Source organism: Rutidosis leptorrhynchoides, chromosome 9 (assembly GCF_046630445.1).
Source record: "Rutidosis leptorrhynchoides isolate AG116_Rl617_1_P2 chromosome 9, CSIRO_AGI_Rlap_v1, whole genome shotgun sequence".
NCBI classification, from domain to species: Eukaryota; Viridiplantae; Streptophyta; class Magnoliopsida; order Asterales; family Asteraceae; genus Rutidosis; species Rutidosis leptorrhynchoides.
The window spans coordinates 21,770,070-21,779,624 of NC_092341.1; positions in this window are offsets into that span (position 1 = coordinate 21,770,070).

The window sequence follows — 9,555 nt, forward strand, 5'->3', positions numbered from 1 at the left end:
AAAATAACCTTTACATAACCCAAACTAATCTAATATAACACTAATCTATACTATATATATATATATATATATATATATATATATATATATATATATATTATATTTATTTATTTATTATATTACGGAGTATTATTATTATTATTGTGTTTTTACTCGGCAGAATGCATGGCCTTTTATAGGGATTTCTGATTTTTCAAACTCCGCGAGTCGTGGAGTTTTTGGCCTTCAAACTCCGCGAGACGTGGAGTTTGATTTTCCAGCTCACATCAATTTGGATCTTAGCTTTGCCGACATAATATATAAATAAATATAATATATAAATAATTTTAAGAATTATTTAAATATTATATTATATTTATGTGCATAGTTGACTTGTAATTTTTAGTCCGTTGCGTCGAGCGTTGAGAGTTGACTCATGTCCCGGTTCCGGATTTTCGAACGTCCTTGCGTACAATTTAATATCTTGTACTTTGCGTTTTGTAACTTGTACTCTTGTCATTTTTAGACGTTTTTCATCAATAAATTGAACCTTTTGAATTGTATCTTGTACATTTGAGCTTTTTGGACGTTTGTGTCTTCAAATATTCATTTTCGCCTTTTGTCTTCGCACTTATTTAATATAAACGATTACAACTTAAAATAGGACAATTACAACTAAATAATTTACATATTGGGAGGATATTTCTACAAAATATATATTTATTTGGAGCACTATCAAATATCCCCATACTTGAACGTTGCTTGTCCTCAAGCAATACATAACTTGAAATAATATAATACATCACACGAATCACTTCTTTATTCTTCACACTTTGTACATAAGTGATTTTGATATGGTGGTATAAACAATGATAGTAACGATAGAACCATGGTTAAAGGTGGGTGTGTCATCCACAGTTGCCTCGGGTTTAGGTCAACGACACTTGCAATCAAATAGCCGATTTACTTTCGGTTTCCAAAGCAATGTGCACATTTGAAAGGTGGTTTACAGTCCCACATGACTATGAAAATGTAGATCCTTAAGGAAATTGGATCTTTATGAAAACATTTGATCTTTTGAAAATTCAATCTAGCTTTTACCCTAGACAAGTTTTCCGGAATAACCCTTCACCGGTGTTTGCAAAATATTTTTGTGGGTTGTGTGGGTTTCAGATTTGAAAATTTTAGCTCAACACTTGTGGTTTTGTGTTACCCACTTGCTAACCTTGTATTAGAGAAGCAACACGTCCAGTTTACTTGTCCCGTATATTACCTTTCGGCAAACTACCGTCCGGTTGTAAAGGAAAGCGATGAACAAGAAACTGTTAAGGCAATGTCTAATGACATGCATTTGATTATGGTCTATATCATGTCGGATGCTAGTACTATCCTTTGTAGGAGCAATAGTAAAGATCATCCTATAATTTTTTCGGTCTGGCACAAGGTCCTGTCTTCGACCATGCTATGCAACCACCGTTCTTACGGTTGACACCCAATTTGGTTCAGGTGACCTAATGAATTCTAGGTGAATTCCTAGGATTTTACGTTCAATGGTAATGAACGCATTGAAAATGGGTTTTCAGAAAACAAATCGGTTTATAATTTGATCAAAATATTTTCTCGTTCAAGCTCGAGTTTAGATATCATTGAATTCCATGAGTTTGAATTCTCAATCTTTAAGGTCAATCTCAAGGATTGAGTAATATCAGTCTTAAAAGCTGATTTTTAATCTTTAAGGAGATTATCCTTTCTGGGGATCTGATTCATTAGTCTTATCAAGCTAATTTGCACGGTGCCCCCCATTGTACGAGATAAATCCTTCTCATGGTTAGGATAAATCTGACCACTTGGCGACCCTGTTTGATGCTGAGGTCCGTGGATTTCCTGCTGATTTTAGAGATGACTTTTCTAGATTTTTCGTCAACCTACAGCTGGTCTGGACGACAACTTCTTGACCTAAATCAAGAAGCGCGTGTCTTTTTAGGAAGACTTTACTTCCTTTTAATGATGGAATTGATTCATCGTGTAGATTCATTTTTTCTTTTCTTTCATCGGGTAAAACAGTTAATTTAGTCCAAAACAAAAGTACCTACAATAACTTTACGGAAACATGTGATAGATAATTTTTTATTGAATAACTTGGTATATTCTCCCCACACTTGGCTTTTATTTTTTATATTCTTTGCCTTTTTATTCTCTTATATTCAATTTTAAATGAATTTAAGCGTTTTGGGTTGTTTCTTAATTTATGTCCTTTCCGAGGTACGATAATTTCGGTATTAACACCTAGTTTTCACCGTTCATAAATATATATAAATATGATTTTAAATTCATTTAGTTGAAAATTTTTCAAATTTTCATAAAATTTGGCAAATAAACCAAGTATAAACCCGAGAGAATTTATAACCCTTCCCCACACTTAAGATCATGCAATGCCCTCATTTGCATGAAATCAGACTCTAATTATAAATTCATGAGGGTGATTAGTGTAGAAAAATGATTGAAAATATCCAGTTTGTAATTACAAAGCTCGTCGAATGATAGATGGAGCGCCTCATCGTTCATTCATTCTTGTTTTATCACACATGCTTTTTTTTTCTTTCAAAAACGGCTGCTTTTCTGAACTGTTTACTAATATTTGAAAAAGCGTCTTTTACCCTAATCATGCATTTTTATTAACGAGTTATGCACTAACCCGAACCCCTAATTTAACGTTAAGTGGGGTTAGACTTCCCCATACTTAGCTGACGACATGTGAAGTCGGTAGAATAAGTTCCACGAATTAAAATAGTGAGCCAGTTATTTATATCTCGGGTGGTATATATTATATCAATAGGTTTAAAGTTTAGACCCACCCGATCGTCACTACCTAATTCTTTTTTAAGTGTAGCTTTTAGTAAATGGATATGTCTCTTTTCTGGTTCTTGGTCAAATGAATCGATATACACGGACATACTTATTTCTATAGGGTGGACAATTCCTAATATTTCCTTCCTTTTATTCTCGGGATCAAAGTTTTCACCTCTATTACCCAATTGGGTGAAATCTGAGGTGTCATTATCTATTACAGCTCGTAGTTCATCTTCGATAGATGACTCGTCTATTGAGAATATTGGGTTGGAAGGTTGTGTAATGGTGAATTTCGGGATCGAAGTAGATTTTTCTTCATTAACGGTACTTATCGGTCCCACCACTTTGGTCTTGGGGGTAAAATTTTCAACGTTATCGTTTTCCCAAGAGTACAAATTTGTCTTCCTTACTTCTTCTTCATCCATAGATGGATTGATGATTTCGTCGGTAGAGGCTAATGTGTCGATATGTTGTGAAATTGGTAAAGCTGAATAAAAAGTATCATCGGGATAGTTGGTGATTTCGAAGCTCTCGAATTCATCAAAATTCGATGATATGAGATTTTCTTGCACACGACTCCTCAGATCAACAGGTGTGTAATCTGATAGAGTTTCAGCTTGCCTATTTACAAACTCTCTCATTTGTTCATTTTGAGAATCAAGTTCTTCGAGTTTGATTTTCATATTGTCTAATAAATTTTCAGACACATAATTTTCCTCGTCTACTGGTTGTTGAGTTTGGATATATTCTTGGGAATAATCCCAATTAGAATTGTATTCCTCATAATCATTCCATTCAGGTTCCATGGGTGCGTAATTTTCCACAGGAACGTAATAATAACATTCCCATGTTGAGTGATAATCTCCACAGATTTCACAACCAGTTATTGTTTCGTCATTCGTGATCCAAGATTGACCGAACGAATTGTCATCAACACTCGGTTGAGAGTATTGATTTCGTATGTCGTAAAGAGTTTCCAAAATATCTTTGAGACTTTTCATAATGCGCTTATTACCAAATTTTAATTATCCTATTAGTTATAAATATAAAAATTATATAAGTTATCAAATTAATAGACTTTTCTGCTTTTGCCCACATTTCGAATAGCCAATAGATGCAGCAGGGAGCCAGAACCCTTTAAATCGGAAGCTCACAACTCAGCCACTAACAAATCCAACTATTAATACGAAGCAGAAAATTTGGATGTCTATCAATTTAACCACTTAAAATAATTTTTCGTTTGGAATTATTAGAGAAGAAGTAGAGAAAATTTCTAAGTCCTAAAAACTAGCGTGGCGAGAAATAAGAAAGAAAAAGATTGCGCGTCGAAAAACGTCGAAAAATAAAAATAAGAAAGAAAAACGTCGAAACTTAAAAGTCTAAAAATTATATCTAAAAAGTTGCGCCTAAAGGTCTAAAGGTAAATGCAATTTTATTCAGAAAACGGCAATTACTTAAAGGCACTAAAATCTATTTAAAACTAAAGCGAAAAACGGCGTCGTAAAATTCCAAAGCGCCTAAATCTTAATGTAAAGAAAAAGCACTTAAGGGATTTTACGGCAAAGCCTAAAAATCTAGAAAATAAAAATAAGCTACGGCAAAAACTATGTCTTAAAACTAGCTACGAACGAAAAATATACAAATATTACGCTAAAACAAATGAAAAGATACAAAATATAAAAATAAACTTAAAGTTATAAAAATTATTTATTTTTATAAAAATATTTTTTTTATATTATTTATTTTATAAAAGTATTAATTTATATATATATTTAATAATACTAATTAATATTTAAAATACAAATTAATTTAAAAACTAAAACTAAATATTAATATTAAATATAAACCTAATTAAGTTTTAATAATAATAATTAAATTATACTCGTAATAAATGCCAAATTAGGGTTCTGGGTGTGTCTGTCAGGGTGGCTCCGCGAGTCGTGGAGTTTTAAGCCTGCAAACTCCGCGAGTCGTGGAGTTTGCATTTTCAGTTTTTTTTTTTAAATTTTATATTGTTTTTCTAAAATGATATATAAATATATTTATACAAAAATAAATTAAAAATCTAGCGTTTCGCCAAGTTCCCCGGCAGCGGCGCCAAAAACTTGATGTGGTAGCGTGGGGGTACGTGATAGTACTATATTTTACTACGAAATACGTTACAAATTACACAAGTTTTAATTATTTATTTACAAATGGGATATACCTAAACCTTGCTACAACACTATAGGCAGTGTACCTAATCGTAGAGTAGTATAGTTTTTAGTAAGTCCGGTTCGTTCCACAGGGAGCGGGCTTATTGCACACTATATTTTTAAACAATTATATTTGTACAAAATATATTATATTAATAATATATAAAAAGGGGTTTACCGTTTAATGACTGGTTTATCGATTTTATATTTTAAGTTACAATTAAAACCTAATGCAAAATATAAATGACGATAAATAAAGTAGCGAAAAATAAATGACAATAAATAAATGACGTTAAATAAAATAGCAGTAAATAAAAGTACGATGAAAAATACAATAAAACAATTATGCTTATTTAAACTTTCGTAATCATGATGTTTGACGTGTTGATTTTAGTTTTATTCCCATGGGATAATTGTTCTTTGTCCTGGATTATTTAATATGTCCATACGGATTTGTCCATAATAGTCCATCAGTCATAAATATAAAGAGCAAAAGCCTTCGTCAAATTATTCTTATTCCCGAAGTCAAATATTCCAACTAATTGGGGATTCGAATTGTAACAAGGTTTTAATACTTTGTTTAATGAATACACCAGGTTATCGACTACGTGTAAACCAAGGTTTTACTACTTTGTTAACAATTACACCAATTACCCTTGAATGTAATTCACCCCTGTTTCAACAAGTCTATTAACTATTAATCCAGTTCCGTGTCCGGTAAAATGAATAATTATTGGTATTTATAGATATCCCACCCACCGTACCCAGTCAAGCGTATGTGGTTATATATAAATACGTCAAATTATAAGTTTATATATTAAATTAACAAGGTATTGTTTAGTTAATATAAAACCCATTAATAGCCCATAGCCTAATTTCCACAAGTGTCGTTCTTTTATCCAAACCCCAATTATGGTACAAAGCCCAATTACTCAATTTTTATATTTTAGCCCAACATCATGATTACTTCGGTATTAAATAAGCATAATAATAACTTAGCTACGAGACATTAATTTAAAAATGAGAACATAGCTTACATTGATTATTTATCGCGTAGTGTTACACGGACAGAGCTCCGACTTTAAAACCCGTAAAAATAACCTTTACATAATCCGAACTAATCTAATATAACACTAATCTATATTATATATATATATATATATATATATATATATATATATATATATATATATATATATATATATATATATATATTTATTTATTTATTTATTTATTTATTATCTTACAGTGTATTATTATTATTATTGTGTTTTTACTCGGCAGAATGCATGGCCTTTTATAGGGATTTCTAATTTTTCAAACTCCGCGAGTCGTGGAGTTTTTGGCCTTCAAACTCCGCGAGTCGTGGAGTTTGATTTTCCAGCTCACATCAATTTGGATCTTAGCTTTGCCGACATAATATATAAATAAATATAATATATAAATAATTTTAAGAATTATTTAAATATTATATTATATTTATGTGCATAGTTGACTTGTAATTTTTAGTCCGTTGCGTCGAGCGTTGAGAGTTGACTCATGTCCCGGTTCCGGATTTTCGAACGTCCTTGCGTACAATTTAATATCTTGTACTTTGCGTTTTGTAACTTGTACTCTTGTCATTTTTAGAAGTTTTTCAGCAATAAATTAAACCTTTTGAATTGTATCTTGTACATTTGAGCTTTTTGGACGTTTGTGTCTTCAAATCTTCGTTTTCGCCTTTTGTCTTCGCACTTATTTAATATAAACGATTACAACTTAAAATAGGACAATTACAACTAAATAATTTACATATTGGGAGGATATTTCTACAAAATATATATTTATTTGGAGCACTATCACACTTACCGGCGAACCTATCCAAAACACCATTTTCTCTCTCATTTCCAGAGTATTTCGTCATGATTATATACTACACCAAATTCTAGATCTTATTTATCCGCTCGTCTGAACCGACAATCACCCCGGTGTAATAGAAGAAGTCAACGAGCTTCGCGCTCGGGTAGTGGCTTTGGAGAATATGGTGCAAAGGTTACAAACACCAGCAGCAGCACCAACAGCATAACCAGTACCACCATCAACAACATCAACAGTACCATTACCACCTGATAATGCTAAAAACGAACATATATTTCATAGCATTATTCCTCAAGAAAGACAAGCTTTTAGTTGCAATTGTTCTATTTACAAGTGATATTCGTTTAAATAATAAAAGGTGAAGACAAAAGACAGATTCGACGAATTGAAGACGCAAACGACCAAAAAGCTCAAAAGTACAAAAGACAATCAAAGAGGTTCCAATTATTGAAAAGAAACGTCTCAAAAATACAAGAGTACAAGATTCAAAGCGCAAAGTACAAGATATTAAATTGTACGCAAGGACGTTCGAAAATCCGGAACCGGGACCAGAGTCAACTCTCAACGCTCGACGCAACGGACTAAAAATTACAAGTCAACTATGCACATAAATATAATATAATATTTAAATAATTCTTATAATTATTTATATATTATAAAAATAAAATAAACCGTCGGCAAGAAAGACTCCAAACTGGAGTGAGCTGTAATTTCAAACTCCGCGACTCGCGGAGTTTGAAGGCAAAAAATGCCGCGAGTCGCGGAGCCCCAAAGTTTGAAACTCCCTATAAAGCCAACCGAATTCTGAGCATTTTTATCAATATATCCATCTCTCTATCTATATCGTATATATTTATATTTATATTTTAATTTTAATTTTAATTTTAATTTTAATCCTAATAATAAGGGTATGTTAGCGAATATTGTAAGGGTGTAAGTCGAAATTCTGTCCGTGTAACGCTACGCTATTTTTAATCATTGTAAGTTATGTTCAACCTTTTTAATTTAATGTCTCGTAGCTAAGTTATTATTATGCTTATTTAATCCGAAGTAATCATGATGTTGGGCTAATTACTAAAATTGGGTAATTGGGCTTTGTACCATAATTGGGGTTTGGACAAAAGAACGACACTTGTGAAAATTAGACTATGGGCTATTAATGGGCTTTATATTTGTTTAACTAAATGATAGTTTGTTAATGTTAATATAAAGATTTACAATTGGGCATCCCTATAAATTACCATATACACTCGATCGGACACGATGGGCGGGGTATTTATATGTACGAATAATCGTTCATTTAACCGGACACGGGAATGGATTAATAGCCACTAGAATAATTAAAACAGGGGTGAAATTATGTAAAAGGACACTTGGCATAATTGATAACAAAATATTAAAACCTTGGGTTACACTCAGTCGACATCCTGGTGTAATTATTAAACAAAGTATTAAAATCTTGTTACAGTTTAAGTCCCCAATTAGTTGGAATATTTAACTTCGGGTATAAGGATAATTTGACGAGGACACTCGCACTTTATATTTATGACTGATGGACTGTTATGGACAAAAACCAGACGGACATATTAAATAATCCAGGATAAAGGACAATTAACCCATGGGCATAAAACTAAAAACAACACGTCAAACATCATGATTACGGAAGTTTAAATAAGCATAATTCTTTTATTTCATATTTAATTTCCTTTATTTTATATTTAATTGCACTTCTAATTATCGCATTTTTATTGTTATTGTATTTAATTGCACTTTTAATTATCGTACTTTTTAATTATCGCAAGTTTATTTTATCGCCCTTTTATTATTCACAATTTCATTATCGTTATTTACTTTACGCTTTAAATTAAGTCTTGTATTTATTTATTATTTTACATTTGGTTTTAACTGCGACTAAAGTTTTAAAATCGACAAACCGGTCATTAAACGGTAAAAAAACTCCCCTTTATAATAATAATATTACTTATATATATATTTGTATTTTTATAAAAGTAAACTAATATAGCGTTAAGCTTTGTTTAAAGATTTCCCTGTGGAACGAACCGGACTTACTAAAAACTACACTACTGTACGATTAGGTACACTGTCTATAAGTGTTGTAGCAAGGTTTAAGTATATCCATTCTATAAATAAATAAATATCTTGTGTAAAATTGTATCGTATTTAATAGCATTTCCTGCTAAAATTAATAGCTATTTTATATACACCTCGCGAAACATCAAGTTATTTTTGGCGCCGCTGCCGGGGAACTCTTAAACGCCGGAAGCGCAACGCTAATATAAAAAAAAAAAAAATTTAGTTTATTTTTTTCGTTTTTATAAAAATACGTTTTAATTATTCGAAAATATAAAAAGGAAAACAAAAATATAAGTATTTTTAAGATTTTGTTAAATATTTAAGTTTTATAAAATTTCTTTATTTTTATATAAGTTTTATTTAAGTATTTTTTTTATTTAAAACATATAAAAAAAATTTATAAATCTATTTTTAAGATATTTTTAAATTTATAAAGTAGTTCTATTTTTATTTAAGTTTTTAAATATAAGTTTTTATTATATAAATATTTTGATATAAACATAAAATATTAAACAGAAAATATAAATAATATAAAAAAAAACGTCAAATTTAAAACTGTACCTGAGTTGAAAACTGGAAC